General features: G+C 46.9%; 4 pseudogenes across 4 annotated transcripts; 2 read left to right on the forward strand and 2 right to left on the reverse strand.

Moving 5' to 3' along the window:
* Positions 1 to 44: 44 nt before the first annotated feature.
* LOC310780555 (beta-1,3-galactosyltransferase 9 pseudogene) lies at positions 45 to 1,357 on the forward strand (annotated as a pseudogene). The gene is made up of 2 exons: positions 45 to 50; positions 242 to 1,357. The product of its transcript is annotated as a beta-1,3-galactosyltransferase 9 pseudogene (transcript).
* A 3,060-nt stretch (positions 1,358 to 4,417) lies between these two features.
* LOC310780556 (E3 ubiquitin-protein ligase ZNF598 pseudogene) lies at positions 4,418 to 6,685 on the reverse strand (annotated as a pseudogene). The gene has a single exon. The product of its transcript is annotated as an E3 ubiquitin-protein ligase ZNF598 pseudogene (transcript).
* Positions 6,686 to 8,871: 2,186 nt separating this feature from the next.
* Positions 8,872 to 9,828, reverse strand: LOC310780395 (dnaJ homolog subfamily B member 13 pseudogene; annotated as a pseudogene). The gene has a single exon. The product of its transcript is annotated as a dnaJ homolog subfamily B member 13 pseudogene (transcript).
* A 2,275-nt stretch (positions 9,829 to 12,103) lies between these two features.
* On the forward strand, positions 12,104 to 13,546 carry LOC310780557 (alpha-taxilin pseudogene; annotated as a pseudogene). The gene has a single exon. The product of its transcript is annotated as an alpha-taxilin pseudogene (transcript).
* Positions 13,547 to 15,194: the final 1,648 nt, after the last annotated feature.

Raw genomic sequence — 15,194 nt, forward strand, 5'->3', positions numbered from 1 at the left:
ACGAATTCACGCAGAGACACAAGAAGGCAGTTGGAGCAGGTATCATGCAGGTACAGTGTTCATTATTTGTATTTTATTAAAAATTGAATGTAGATGGTTTTGAATTCCAAAAAATCAACATAGTTTCTTATTGATTAACTTGATTGACGACCGAATGAATGCTCATGTCAGCGTTGATTTATTGAGTTGGGTCAGACTTATGTTAATTCATTCTCTCTTTACTCTCTATCTCATCCTCCAGTGCTCTCTGTGCAAGTTGCGTACCCACCAGTGGTGCTTCCTGCTCTTCAATGTGTTACTTTTCCATGCGCTGTTGTTTGGGGCAGACTTTGTTGAAGAGTACCTCCTCCAGCCTACCCCTTGGCTCTATACTGATGGGATGGTCGTTGATGTAAGGGAGAAGGCAAGGAAACTGGACCTCAGCAGCGCCGGCTCCAGGGAGAACGTGTCCCAGGCTTACCCCATCACGAACCCTGATGCCTGCCTAAACTCTGACCTCTTCCTCCTTACTCTCATCTTCAGCTCCCCAGCCGATATTACCCAAAGAGATGCAATCAGGAGGTCCTGGGCCAACCAGACACACATCCAAGGTTTCCAAGTGCGGGCGCTGTTCTTCTTAGGATCAACTCAGACCTCTACTGCACAAGAGGCCCTTATGAGAGAGTCTGATCGCCATGGTGACATGGTCCAGGGTCACGCAGTGGCAGACTCCTCCCTCCGCGGCCCAACAGAAAGGACAATGCTGGCACTCCGCTGGGTGCTCACCTTCTGCCCTGTGGCACGCTTTGTCCTGCTGACCAAGGACTCTGTGTTTGTCAACCTGCCTGCCCTTGGAGGCTATCTGCTGGGGCTCCACAGGCACCCTGAGGACCTCTATCTAGGTAGGGTGATCCAGAGAGACGCCCCCGATCGTGACCCCGCCAGCCCCGGATACCTGCCCCCGGCCCTCTACCCTGACAAGTACCTCCCTGACTACTGTGACGGCACGGCCTATGTTCTATCTCAGGATGTGGTCCGAAAGGTTTATGTAGCGTCTGCGGGAGTACGTGCACCTGTGCCAGCTGATGTTTTTGTGGGCCTTTGTGCCCAGAGGTCCGGTGTGGCACCAGCTCACAGTGCCAGGTTCTCCGGGGAGAAGCACATCCGCTACAATGCCTGCTGCTACCGCTATCTGTTCAGCTCAGCCGGGATCAGCAGCAAGGAACTGGACACAGTGTGGGCAGACCTAGGGCAGAGGGATGGTGGGTGCTCACTGTTACAGACCTACTATGGCCTGGTGGCCTGCAAAGCTCTCACCTACCTGGATAAACTGTCCTTCAGCTCCCACAGCCAAGCTGACACTGACTCACATGGTTAATTTATGGGCTGTGTGGAATAGAGAGGCAAAGTGGAACGTCACTTCCTGCTTCAGCACTGTAGGCTACCAGAGATTTTTATCCGCCATTTATTTTCCCATAGACATTTCGTAAAATGCTTATAAAATAGTTGTACTTCGTCGAACCAAACGGTTCAGCTAACGCCATAATCGGGAGAGACATTTCATAGAACATTTCACTCGGACCAAAACTTCAAAAACATCGAAAAAATATTTTCTTTAAACCCGCATTCTTTTTACGTTTTGGTCCCAGTGAAATGGTATGCGATCTCTCCTGGTTCTAAATATATCTGTACCGTTTGGTTTGAACCAGTAACACTTTTTTTATAAGCATTTTACGAAATGTCTATGGGAAAATAAATGGCGGATGAAAATCTCTGGTACAGTGCTGAAGCAGGAAGTAGGCGGTCACTTTGCCTCTCTACATGTGCATGGGCACATGTGAGAAGGTTGAGTGGGCACAGAGACTGTACACATGTAATGTAAATGAACTGTAAATGATTGTCATTTGTTTGCGTACGTGCGTGTGTGTGTGTGTGTGTGTGTGTGTGTACGTGCGTGCGTGTGTCTGTGTGTGTGTGTGTGTGTGTCTGAAAAAGGTTTTGAATGGGGTGTGTGATTGACAGATCTGAACTCATCTGGCAATGCACAGATCACTATAATGAGACAAGCAAACCATAAACCCGTAGGATATGGAACATAACATATTATGCATATATATGTACGTATATAGCCTCAGTGTACTTGACTGCAATTGATCAGTTGCCTCAATTCATGTCCCACTGACTAACAATCAATCAATCAATCAATCAATCAATCAATCAATCAATCAATCAATCAATCAATCAATCAATCAATCAATCAATCAGTTTAATACATGTCCCAGAAGGGCACTTTGGTTCACATCAGACAGCAGTGGATAATACAAACATCATTACTAGTTTGAAGTAGTAATAAAGGCACACTTCAGAATTATAATACATTATTACTTGTTTGAAAGTAATAAAGGCACACTTCAATGTTCCAAAAGACCATCTGCAGCCATCAGCCGGGTCGCCACGTGCGCAGCGCCCTCCATTGCAAATGAGCTCTCTCAACAACTAAGTGGCTCGCTGTCAATCAGCGCCAGATCGATGTATCGGAGGAAAGGCGGGGGGGTGGGGATGATGCAGCGAGTCAAGAGAGCTGAGAGCAACAAGACAGGAGGGGAAAGAAGGATTTGGAGACGCATTGATTTTAAGTGGCAATAATGTAAAAAGCCTATTTCTCTTTGCAGGGTAATTTTGATCTAAACTGGCGACAGATCTGGTGACCCTTGAAAAAACACACCACATTGTGTTCTCCACTCAGAGTAACTCAATGATCACAGGGCTGCATGATCTTCCCATCAGGGTTCATGTCTAGCTAGGCACAGTTTACATGCCTTTCACCGCTCACTCCATTTCACTGATGGTTTGTCTCCTCAGAGAAGTATTGGCAACTCAAAATGTTTTAGGGTGATCTACATGGACCATCTTCTTCTGCCGTCTCACTAGTGACTGGTGTTTTCTCCATGCAATAAAAAGCTGCAAATACTCCAGCACCCTTTGTGTAATATGAGCATCAACTTTAATTAGCAGTGTTGGGCAAGTTACTTTCAAAGAAGAGAGAACTCCCGCACACTGTCTCCACTTGCAGAAAAAAGGTTTATTCAACAAAAGAATAACGTTTCGGTACAACGACCTTCATCAGATTCTTTGAAGAAAGAAGAATCTGATGAAGGTCGTTGTACCGAAACATGAAGAAGAGGCAGTTCTCTCTTCTTTGGATGCAGTCGGGTTTTCCCTTCTCCGACGCAGTGCGGAGGTTTTGCTCTGGCAAGTTACTTTCAAAATGTAATATGCTACATATTACTAGTTACTTTAATTGGAAAGTAATACTTTACAATATTACCGTCTGTGTAGAGTAACTCGTTACTTTACACTACTTTTGCATTACTTCCACCAAAATAACCTGGAAGCATCCTGAAAAATAATTTCAAGTATCTGGAAGTCAAACCGTCCAAAATTCTAAATGTTATACTTTTCCTTTGTTATTGTTATCTATAGTGGTTACTTGCATAAAAACACACAATTGGATTAGTAAATTATTATATTTATTTAAATATGTGCTTTGATTTTAAAAAAGATTACTCAATTTGTAACTTTTTTGTAACTAATGAAACCCCAGCTCACTTCCTGTTGAAGTGTTTGCTATGAACAGGGAAAAAGAAGAAAAGAGAAGCAGAGCAGGACTGACAATTGCGTGAAAACCGTCTATATTACTGAAATCCTATTGGCAATAAGTTATATTACCGAGTTACTGCTAAAAGTAATATATTACATGTAATATGTTACTTAAGTGGCACACCTGTCTATCTCAAGTGTAGAACCTTTCGCACCTGACCAATTGATTCAGTCCTTGTTGGAAAGTAAAAAGCAACACATCTCAAATTCACCTTCTTAATGAAATACAGGCCCCGGAATCCTCTGGGACATGGTCGCCAATGGAAACGGGCTCCCCATTTTCCACGTTGGCTCGTGCTGGGCTTTGATCAGAATCAGAATCAGACAGACTTTAATGATCCCCGGGGGGAAATTGGGGCAAGTTACAGTAGCTCGCTCACAGAACACACATAGCATAAAATAAACAGTAGTAAATGCGATATTAAGCAAAATAAGCAGAATAAGCAGAATAGGAACACAACATGGCATAGAATAACAGTAGTAAATGCGATAGAAGCAAAAATAAGTAGAATATGTCTAGTAGGCAAAATACGTAGAGTAAGTATACATTCCGTGCCAATTATCATAATTGCACCCTGGACTTATATTAAGTCGGCTTGCCCTATACATTACACGTGGCTCAGCCAGGCACAGTTAACCTATCGGCTGGTTCAGTCTCAGGGAGACTGAGCGTCTCCGAGGTGCTCTTTTAAGAGAGGCATTAAATAGGTTGATAGGTGCTGTAAGGGCGTTTGGAGGTTTGCCTTGCAAGTACCGACAACTAAACGGGCAGGAGGGGCTAGCTGATGATCCGGCTGATCGACTGCAAGGAAAGGAACTCCTTGCTCTCCCCGATGTGCAAGGTCTTATGGGAGTTGAAGTCTTTGGGGGCCAGCACCTGTCTGCAGGTGGGGCACACCTGGCAGTCCAGCTCAGCGACGGCGTTAGCAGGCATCTGCCATGCGCTTTTCTTGTTCTTGTTCTTCTTCCCTCCATCCCCCGCCTGCTTCTCCACTGCTGTGGAGTCCCCGTGGGCGGTCAGCAACTCCTGCTGCTTGCTAGTGTCCGGCAGGAGCACCAGCAGCTCATTGAAGATGCGGTTGAAGTTTTCCTGCAGCAGATCCTTGCAGCTGTGGTGGTACTGCGCTGCCGATATCAGACCCTGTCTGAACTGTCCACAGTAGTTTTCGAACTGATTGAACTTTGCCTCGTCGTGGTGAAGGTAGTACCTGATGGACTGGATCAGCTCCATGTTCCTCTGCTGGAAGTTCTCTGGGAGCAGGTAACTGCCAGCCATCGGAGGGGACCTGTTGCCTGCAGAAGGAGTGGACGCCAGCATGTTGCTGGTGAGGGGGATGCCGGTGAAGGCTGGAGGAGGTTTGCTGGGCACGCTCCCCAGGTCACGCGGAGGAGGGGGCATGGTGGAGCTGGGTTCATGAGACGAGGCCTTAAGCAAGAAGGAGCTCCTGCTGCCTGGTGGTGGTTTCTTGGTGGTGAGGGCAGGGAAGTCCTCCTCTTCAGGAGGGGGGTTCGGGTTGGAATGAGGCATTAAGGCGACGGTCTTCTTGGTAAGGGATGCCAGTGGATTCTCGGTGTGCCCGTTAGCCAAACCGTTCGTCACGGCTGAGGCTGTTGCAGCGGCTGAAGAGGGATTGTTCAGAATCTTTTCCAGAAGATTGGTGGTTGCGGGTTTGCTGTTGCCTCCTTTAGCGATGAGCAGGCAGGAGATATCCACCATGGTGGGCACCGTGCGGAACTCTTGCTGGTTGGTGGGTTTGGGCTGGGTTTTATGTTTAGACCAGGCCGAGTTGCCCGCTAAGGTTTTGAGCGGCCAGATCTTGGAGTTGAGGGTGGGGAAGTCCTCGTCGTGGAAGGTCTTCCTGAAGTCATCCTCCTTCAGAGCGCCATCTTTTTCAACCACTGGATTGTTACTCTTTATGGTCTCCACTGCACCTTCAGTTACTGATTTGATGAATCCGGTCCTGTGTCTGCAATAATCTGTTTTCATTCTGTCTGTCCTCTCTGTTCTCTCCATCCTCTCCTCCTTGTGGTGCTTGGGAGCACTCCTCTCCTGCACCGCTCCTCTCTCCTCCTGCCTGCGAAACGCCATGGACACCCTCATGGCAGCTGCCATGTCCCTGTCCTCCTCGCGGGTGTACCTCCAGCTCTCCTGCTGTCCGCCCTGAGACCTTCCTCTTCGATTGTGACAATGCGTCACCATACCTTCGTCCGTCCTCTGTTGCCTGGGTGTGTAGGTGAACTGCAGGTCGATGTGACGGTTCTGCCGCGCCTCGGCCCGGCTCTTGCTGTGCGCCGCCACCTTGTGTGCCTTGTAGTCGATCTCGGTGCGGAAGGCGTGGGTGAACTGCTCGGTGCTACAGCAGCCCTCCTCGCACAGATAGTGGCTCTCTCGGAAGTGCTCACTCAAGTACTGGTAATCACAGTAATACTCCTGGGCACCGTCAGCGTCGCAGAAGTCGCAGAAGAAGTGGTCCCGGCGTAAGTGCGTGAGCAGCGCATCGTTGTCAAGGTACCGGTCATCACAGAACTTGCAGAGCGGATGCCCGCGGTGGCTGGTGTCGTCGGGGTCACCCTGCATCAAGTGGCGCGCAAGGTCCTTGTGGTTGTACCATTTGCACTCGTGTGAGAAGATCTTGAGGTGCTTGGTGCACAGCTTGCAGCAGAAGAGTTTGTGCTGCTTCCTCATGTGCTGCTCCAGCTCCTCGAACTCAGAGAAGACCTTGGGCTCCGGACAGTGGGGGCACTCCAGTAACAGCAGCCGCCTGAACTGGGCGTAGATGTTCCCATCACTGAAATAGATGTCATGTTTCTTCTCACATTGGAACTGCTGGTAGGGCAGACTGGCAAAGGTCTCCAGTTTCTTTACAAATACCACCTTGTCGAGCTCCTCCCGGCAGACAGCGCAGTACTTCTGCTCGCACAACACCCTCATTTTGGTGGAGCAGCGGTAACACACCGGGTGATCGCATTTTCCAAAGGCATATATATTGAGATCCTGGCAGCACAGGACGCAGTTCTCATCTTCCTTGGTGACTCTTGAATCCATGGCAGTGAAAAGTCACAAATGAACCCACAGACGTTAGTGCTTATGGGGAGTATGTTCTACATTCACACTCCAGCTATTGTGATGTGACCAGTGATGTCACTTGAGCAATTGTGATGTCATCAAACATTCACAATTAAAAAGATTTATGACATCACTAATAATGTCACTGATGATGTCATAATTTGCCTCACCAATAACTGATGATGTCACTGATGATCTCAGTAGGCAATTTTAGGCAATTTTGTTTATGATGATGATGATGATGATAATGATGATGATACAATAACCCATGTAGGCCTATAATTATAAAACAAGCTTGGGCTTGGTAAATGCTCTATGTTGTTGCTGCAGGTTGAGAGGCTTTATGGCTGGGCTATGAGCAAGAGGAGTCCGATTTATAACCTCAGCAGAGAAGGATTTATGACATCACTGATGATGTCACAACTTAGGTACCTCGGTTTGTAAGTGATTTGTGACAGACAACTGATTTCCATCATCAATGCCCATGTGCAGATCTGAAACTGCACAATGCCCCTCTCTCTACTATCGACATCGCCGAGAACGAGATGCTGGGTCTGATGAAGATGAGGGGGATGTATGGTCAGTCCAAGCCTCCGAAGGGTGCTCACATCGCATGCTTCATCCACATCACCCTGCAGACATCCGTGCTCATAAGGTCCAGTGGTCCAGCTACGTCTTCACCTAGGATCATGCTGGTTCTGCTGTCGCCAAGCTGGCATCCCAGTCTACGCGTGAGAAATGAGGAGTATGTGTGCGCCATTGAATAGACTCTGTACTTCAAAGACAGTCAGCCGGTCAACATGATCCTGGACGACGGAGATCTCACCAACATGGTCCACACCAAATACACCAAACTGCTGGCAGGTATCTGCTGCGTGTCAGAGTAGATGACCACAGGCGTTCACAACCTGTAGATGCTGAAAGAAAAACTGCACATGGGCATTGAAGTATGTGTGGGGACCCTGAAGAAGGCAGTGGCCGAAACATGTTGGTATAGTCCAAACATGTTGGTATAGTCCAATTGTGTGCGGTCTTGATTCCTATTTATTCTAGATTTACAAACCGCTGACCTGCACCTTTTTGGGTGTGCGCTCTTTAATTCATTTTTGTATGTGTCTGGGGCTTCGCCTCGGACGGTTCACGCCTCTCGCGTCGTCCCTTAAAAAGTACCTCGTCGTGCATGAACCCTTACGTAACAGCCGCACCTAAAAGCACGTAAACAGCCAGACCTAAAACCACGTAACAGCCTGGTCTAAAACCACTTAACAGCCAAAACCTAAAACCACTTAACAGCCAAAACCTAAAACCACGTAACAGCCTGGGTCCAGGCCACGTGGTATCAGTCGGCCATGTCACGTCAACACGTGACACAATTCGTGACTGACTGACAGACAGATACGCCCATCAACCTACGCAATTAATTTAAAATCCGCAGTGCACACCTGCCCATTTGCATGTGCGCAATGTTGAAATGGGCAGGATTAATTTGGGAGATTATGTACAGGCGTGGGGAGGGCGTTACATCTACACAACCAGATTCCCCTCTCTTATTCCCTTTAATACCGTTTGCACCATGTGAGCATGCTGGTAATCTCCACGCGGAATTTGGGCATCTCCAAACACTGCATGATCGCATCATCATAGATATACCAATAACACTGTTAAAAACATTTGTGATTTGCAGCTTTTTATTGTGTAAACAGGTCAGGCCGGCCGGGCCGCCTGGAGCTACCGCAAATAGTGACATCATCAGAGATGTATGACATCACAATGAGGAGTGATGATGTCAAAGAGCAATGAGATCATCAGCAATGGCACACATTTGAGTGACATCATCGATACGATGACCTCATCGGTGATGTGACATTCCCAGTGGTGATGTCCGCAGAGAAGCATCTTCTTCAAATGGCTTTCCGGCAGACTGGATGGATGCCTTGTGGCATATTGCTGCTGCCTCTCACATTTGAAACATAATCAGACGATCTGTCATGCGTTGTGCACCCCAGTCCATTGTCATATTCCGCTGAAGTACACACACAGCTTGTGTGATGATGCATTATTAGTCAGGAGGATTTGCATTTTGCTTAAGAGATTAGTTGTTCTTTTTGTGTGTGTGAGTGTCACAACTCTCTCTGTCCGTGATGTTTGAACCTATACAAATAGCACTACGCCACTAGAGATAGAGCTTGTTTGATCAGACGCTTCTTCTCAGCAGAGAGCTTCTGGGGAAACTGGGTGTCAAAAGTGATGATGAGGTTTCCTCTCTGGGAAGGGTCCTGTGACAGCGGCATTCCCTCTCCAGTCACCACTTTGTTGTAGGTGGGGTGCACAATCTCATTGATGGAGATGCTGAGCAGCCTGCCATCTAGTGTCTCCACATCCACAGAGAACCCAGTCAAGGCCATCTCCAGGGAGATCTGGGCCTTGTGCACCAGATCATTCTGTTGTCTGACAAACCAAGCATGACTATTCTGTCGCACTATGAACACAACGTCGGAAGGTATGCAGTTTGGCCCCTGATCACCCTCCTTGGGGAAAGTTATCCTTGTGCCTTCATTCCATCCAGGCTTCACGACAATAGTCAGAATCTTGTCTTTAATGCTGGAAGTGTAGCCGTCCTCGTCCATCACCCTACGGGTTATCTTGATCTTCTTGATGCATCCATGGTAGAGGTCATCCAGGGCCAAGTGCAGATCTCTCTCTACAGGAGAATCTTGCGTTTTCAACCCCCTGCCTTGCATGCCCCCAAACCGAACTGGCACTTCACCCCCATCGTTTGTATAGAAGTCTGCAAACGGGTTGTCACCTCCAAAGAAATGTCTGAATGTTTTGACTGCGTTCCCATGGTAGGCGTATCCAGATGACCAAGCTCCATTTCCCCCAAACTCCGGTGGGACACCTTCTTTTAGACCCTCCTCCCCAAACTTGTCATACGTTGCTTTTTTTCGAGGGTCGCTCAATGCATCATAGGCTTCAGACAGCCGACTGAACTTCTCAGCACTTCCAGAATCGCGGTTTTTGTTTGGATGATACTTCAGGCCAAGACATCGATATGCCTTTTTGATATCTGCATCAGTTGCATTTCTGTTAATTTCCAGTGCTGCATAGTAATCTAGAGTCATTGTTATGGACTTAAAAGCTAGTACAGTGCCTGTTCACTCACTCCTTTTATACCCTGGGCTGCTGTGATCTTGTGATGTCATAATTGATTGTGATGTCATAACCATAAGTGTGTTGGCCTGTGTGAAGTATGTTGGACTTTTATTGTGAAGGGCTGTGTAAGAAAGTGGCCAGGTCGCCGAAAGAAAGTGGCCAGGTCGCCGCTGGCCGCCGCTGTCAAAACAACGGTTTTGACACACACACCTATAAGTGCACTAACGACGGGCACTAATTGTAGCTGCGACACTACTGCAAGGAAAACGGATGATATGGCCCACAGAGTCTAATAACTGGCTTCCCTGCCATCTAGCTATGGAGATAGCAAGGTACAGTTTGTGAATGAAGCATTAGATTCACATGTGGGCACACACGGGGCTGACTCACTGATGACATCACAATTGCTCAAGTGACATTACTGATGACATCATCACTGATGACATCATCACTGATGACATCACTCACTGATGACATCACATTTGCCCAAGTGTGAAGGCTTTTGCACACCAGTCTGTATTTTTCGTCCGAAATTGATGCACATTCAAAAAAAAAACACGAATTTGCAACAGCATGTGTGTTGCTGATGACATCACTGATGACGTCATCCATCATCTGGCTGCCGGCCACTGATATTATGACATCACTTCTGTTACAAAATGTGACCAAAATCATGGACTAACAGACAGACAGACACCGCCCACCCACCTAGGCAATATTATAAAAAAGGAGGATAGTCAACCGCATGCTCACGATGTGACTGACCACTTGAATGCCAAGCATGTTATGTACACAACTTCCTGTCTCATAAGCATGAGTTTGTGACTTTCAAGTGATGAAGGCCGCAATTAGCACTGATGATGCCATCGACCTTCTGACATCATCAGTGATGTCATAGAGCACTGGTGGTGCCATGGCTCACCAGTGAGGTCCGAACCCTGATGATGTCATAGACCTTCTGCCATAATCAGTGATGTCATAGAACACTGATGACATCATCAGTCAGGTCATAATTAGTGGCCGGGCCAGCGAAGCGGCAGGGCCACTTATTGTATTTGCCTGTATTATTCTTCTTCTTCTCCCAGGAAGTCAGACTTCCCATGCATGAAAATAAGCCAAACTTTGCACAAAGGTCCAGTCCCATGCCAAACTAAGTTGATGTGAATTTGGCGCCAATATTGCTAATGGTGGCGCTACAGCGACCGTCTAAAGTTTCAAACTTTGAAAATTCATAACAAATCAGGCATATGGGCTACGGCTTTGCCACTTTCACCGAAATGTGTGCACAAATGAGGAGAAAGCTTTGTACGCTGCAACCTATGGCCAATTATGAAGTCTAAAGACAGCAAAACTGCAAAAACTGTAAAACTAATTAAACCCTACTCCCACATTTTTTCTTCAAACAACACCAAACTCCAGCATCTGCATCGGTAGACTGTCCTCCACAAAAGTATCACACAGATTTTTGATAGATCAAAAATTGAGCCCACAGTGCATCAAAATGTTTTACTGTAAATGGTACTTTAAACAGCTAATGCAAATTCTTGCTAAATAAAGCTCGAAGCTCCACGAAAAAAACTGACAAGATTTTCCTGTCAGAGTAGTTGAAGTGTGCAAAATCTAAGAATTGTATGTCAAAAAGTGAATTTTTGACAGTATTTTGAATTCTGCCCTCATGTACAGTATATAGCCTAAAGAGCATCGTAATTGCCCTAATTACCTAATGATGTGATGTCACTTGAGCAATGACGTCATCAGTGATGTCATCAGTGATGATGTCATCAATGATGTCATCCTTCCTGGCTGAGCAGACTGGGTGGTGTTTGCTGCTGGTTTTTTACTGTTTACTGTGGTTTTTATTGCTGTGCTGTACATAATCTCTGTACGTCGCTTTGGATAAAAGCGTCTGCTAAATACCAATAAAGTAAAGTATAAATAAACAATTTTTCAGTCTATCTCTGCCGCATTGTCCCTACTCTCTTGTATTTGTGATGTCATCAGTCAGTCAAGCAATTGTGATGCCATCACTGATGTCACTCGAGCAATTGTGATGTCATAATAGCTCAAAGCCTTGAGACTTGCCCGGCCACGACCCATTGCTGCGCAGCAGCTATAATTCCTATTGACATCATCAGTGATGTCATGAATCCATCCGCATAGTGACATCATAAGTGATGTCGATCTTCCTGAATTGCTCAAATGGCATAGAGAAGAGATCCAATGAAAACACTCGGCTTGGAATCAATGAAGGCAACTGGTGTGTGTGAGATTGACGTGGCATCCAGAAGAATAGTCAGAGGCAGTGATTCACCACCTGAACTGGACATCCCTAGTCAGGAGGATGTGGGGGAGCTCAGTCTGGGGTTGTGCTGCTCGGAGGAGGTGAGGGGCGAAACCCCTGGCAGGGAAGACAGTCGCAGGGACCTGAGAGAAGCAGAGCTCCACCCTGGAAGAGACGCCAAGAGCGGAGATCACGAGGCTTTCGAGAAAGAGGTTATTCGGCTGATGCAAGCCTTGAACTCCCTAGACACTCCCGAGGAGAAACTGGCTGCCTTGTGCAAGAAGTATGCGGACCAGTTGGAGGAGAGCCGCTGCATGCAGCAGCATCTGAAAGCGCTGCAGAAGAAGCAGTCTCAGATCGTGAAGGAGAAGCTCCACCTGCAGGGCGAGCACAGCAAGGCCCTCCTGGCTCGCAGCAAGCTGGAGGGCCTCTGTAGGGAGCTGCAGAGGCACAACAAGACACTGAAGGAGGAGAACTCCATGCGCTCCATGGAGTATGAAGAGCAGCGTAAGCAGGCCATACTGCATTTCCAGATGACCCTGAGCGACATCCAAGGGCAGATGGAGCAGCACTGCTCCCACAACACCAAGTTGGGGCAGGAGAACATAGAGCTGGCCGAGAAGCTCAAGAAGCTCATTGAACAGTACAAGCTCCGCGAGGAGCACATAGACAAGGTGTTCAAGCACAAGCAGCTGCAGCAGCAACTGATGGACACCGAGCTGCAGAGAATCGCTGAGATGATGAAGGAGGTGGAGGAGAAACAGCAGAGAGAGATAAACGTTCTGCTGAAGGACACCACTGAGTCCAGGCACAAGTGTGAAGTGAAGAAGGAGCAGGAAACACAGCTCAAGCAGCAGCTCTCTCTGTACACGGACAAGTTTAAGGATTTCCAGAGCACTCTGGCTAAAAGCAACGGGGTCTTCACCACCTTCAGACAAGAGATGGAAAAGATGACCAATAAGATCAAGGAGCTGGAGAAAGAGACGACCCAGTGGAGGACCGAGTGGGAGAGCAACAACCAGACTCTGCTGCGGATGGCCGAGGAGAGAACTCTGCGCGACGGTCATTTCAAGACCCTGCAGGGAAAGCTGGAGCTGCTGAAGAGGCTGTGCCGAACCCTTCAGAAGGAAAGAAATGACCTCAACAACCAGCTCAGCCTCCTCCAGGAGCAGGGAGAGGAGGAGGGGAGCACGGAGCCTTCCGAAGCCCAGCAGCAGGAGCCCTCGGATGTGGAGGACAATGACGAGGATGGAGAGGAGGGGAGCACAGAGCCTGCCAAAGTGCAGCACAAGGAGCCCCCGGTCAGGGAGGACGACAGCGATGAGGAGAGAGAGGACGAGGGGAGGATGGAGCCTCCAGACAGACAGACAGCCAGCCGCCGGCTAGACCGGCTGACAGACGGCTAGGCGGCCGGCTAGACAGCCAGATAGCCCTTCTCAACATCGGAGTAGCGCAGGTCAGTGCTTATGCCTTCCATAATCACCGGGCGCACAGGAGTTTAAGAGGTGGCATTATGGATTGTTTAACATCACGTCCTGTGTATTTGAAACCTATGTTGAGAAGGCGTATGGCATAATCTGGAAGCAAGGGTTATCAACGTATATATCAAATGGGAATAAAAGGGAGAATGTACAGTATATATGGGATAAAAAAAACTTAGGTGGCCTAGGCTAAATCTCGCCCTCACACATGTCATGCTCACATCCTGTGCTTTAACACACAGAACCAGACACCACTTAAAAACTAGCTACACAATTTAATACTATGGAGAATGGAACTCCAAGGAGTCCGGTTCTGTCATGATAAAGGAACTATTTAGTAATGTCAATAGGTCTATATTATTGGTGTTGTATTATTTGTAAATGACAGAGAAGATGTGGAAAAGGGGAAGGAATATACATTTGATATAGTTAAAAAACTACAAGAGGAAGTGTGGCAGGAGGAAGTTGTCGTTGATTTATCTGAGATTATATGGGTCTGTCTGTGGTCCAACTCTGCTCAGTTAATAGCAGACACCAGCTGATCCAATTTAAAGTCACTCACTGTCTTCACTATTTCAAGCATATGTTGCACAAGATCTTCCCTTTTGTCTCACCATTATGTGATAGGTGCCAGGTTTTTGCTCCAAGTGAAATGTTTTGTGGTCACTCACAATTCAGTAGGTTATGGCCTGGCTTAGTTACAGCCTTAAAACTTGTTATAAGGATTTTGCAAAATGTCAATGGAGAAAATGCATGGGAAACTCACTTCTAGGGCGAGAGACGTCACGTGACTGTTCAGCTCTATAAGGAAAGTATATGTAATGGTGGCCAGCGGGTAGTGTTGTGCAGTGTATTTATATACCGTGAAGCTCACTCTCCAAGACCTCAAGAGACGCTCTAGCAACAGATGCTAGAGCTCCTGGGTTTTAGCCTCCTTGCTAGTGTCCACCTCTCATCCCAGAGGTTTCAAGTTCAAATCCCAGCTCTGTGGTTTGCAGAGCCATGGTGGGCACTGGAGATTTTAGATTTTCAGTGGCCAAAATAAACCGTTTTCTTCCCAAGAAGGAAGATCCACAATCAGATTTCCCTTAAACTTGGAGATTTTTTTTTTTAGAAAGAGTGGAATGTTTCAAATATGTAGGTATCTGGTTTAACAATAATCTTACTTGGACAACTCATATTGGAAAATTGTTGAAAAATGTAAAAAGAAAACAAAGTGTCAAACCAAGCATTGTGTTGATATGAAGGTATTCAAGATGCTGATTAAACAGCACGATTACAGTATATTGCAAGATTCAAGATTCAAGATTTTTATTGTCACTCCGTAGTACAAGTATCACGTGTGAAATTCTTGTGCTGTGGACTCCGTTTACAACATAGTACAAAATATAACAGGGCATATGAGTGCAGGAAAACAACAAGAGACACAACAAGCATGTCAAGCAATAAGGCAGTAGAGAGTGATAAGACAAGTCAGAGACAGTGGCATATTCACTGCACATAGGTGCACATGGCATGTGCATACTTTAGACATACTTAAACATAGTCAACGTTCTGTTTGCACAGGTGCAAA

Source organism: Poromitra crassiceps (assembly GCF_964638095.1).
Source record: "Poromitra crassiceps genome assembly, chromosome: 8".
Classification (NCBI taxonomy): Eukaryota; Metazoa; Chordata; class Actinopteri; order Beryciformes; family Melamphaidae; genus Poromitra; species Poromitra crassiceps.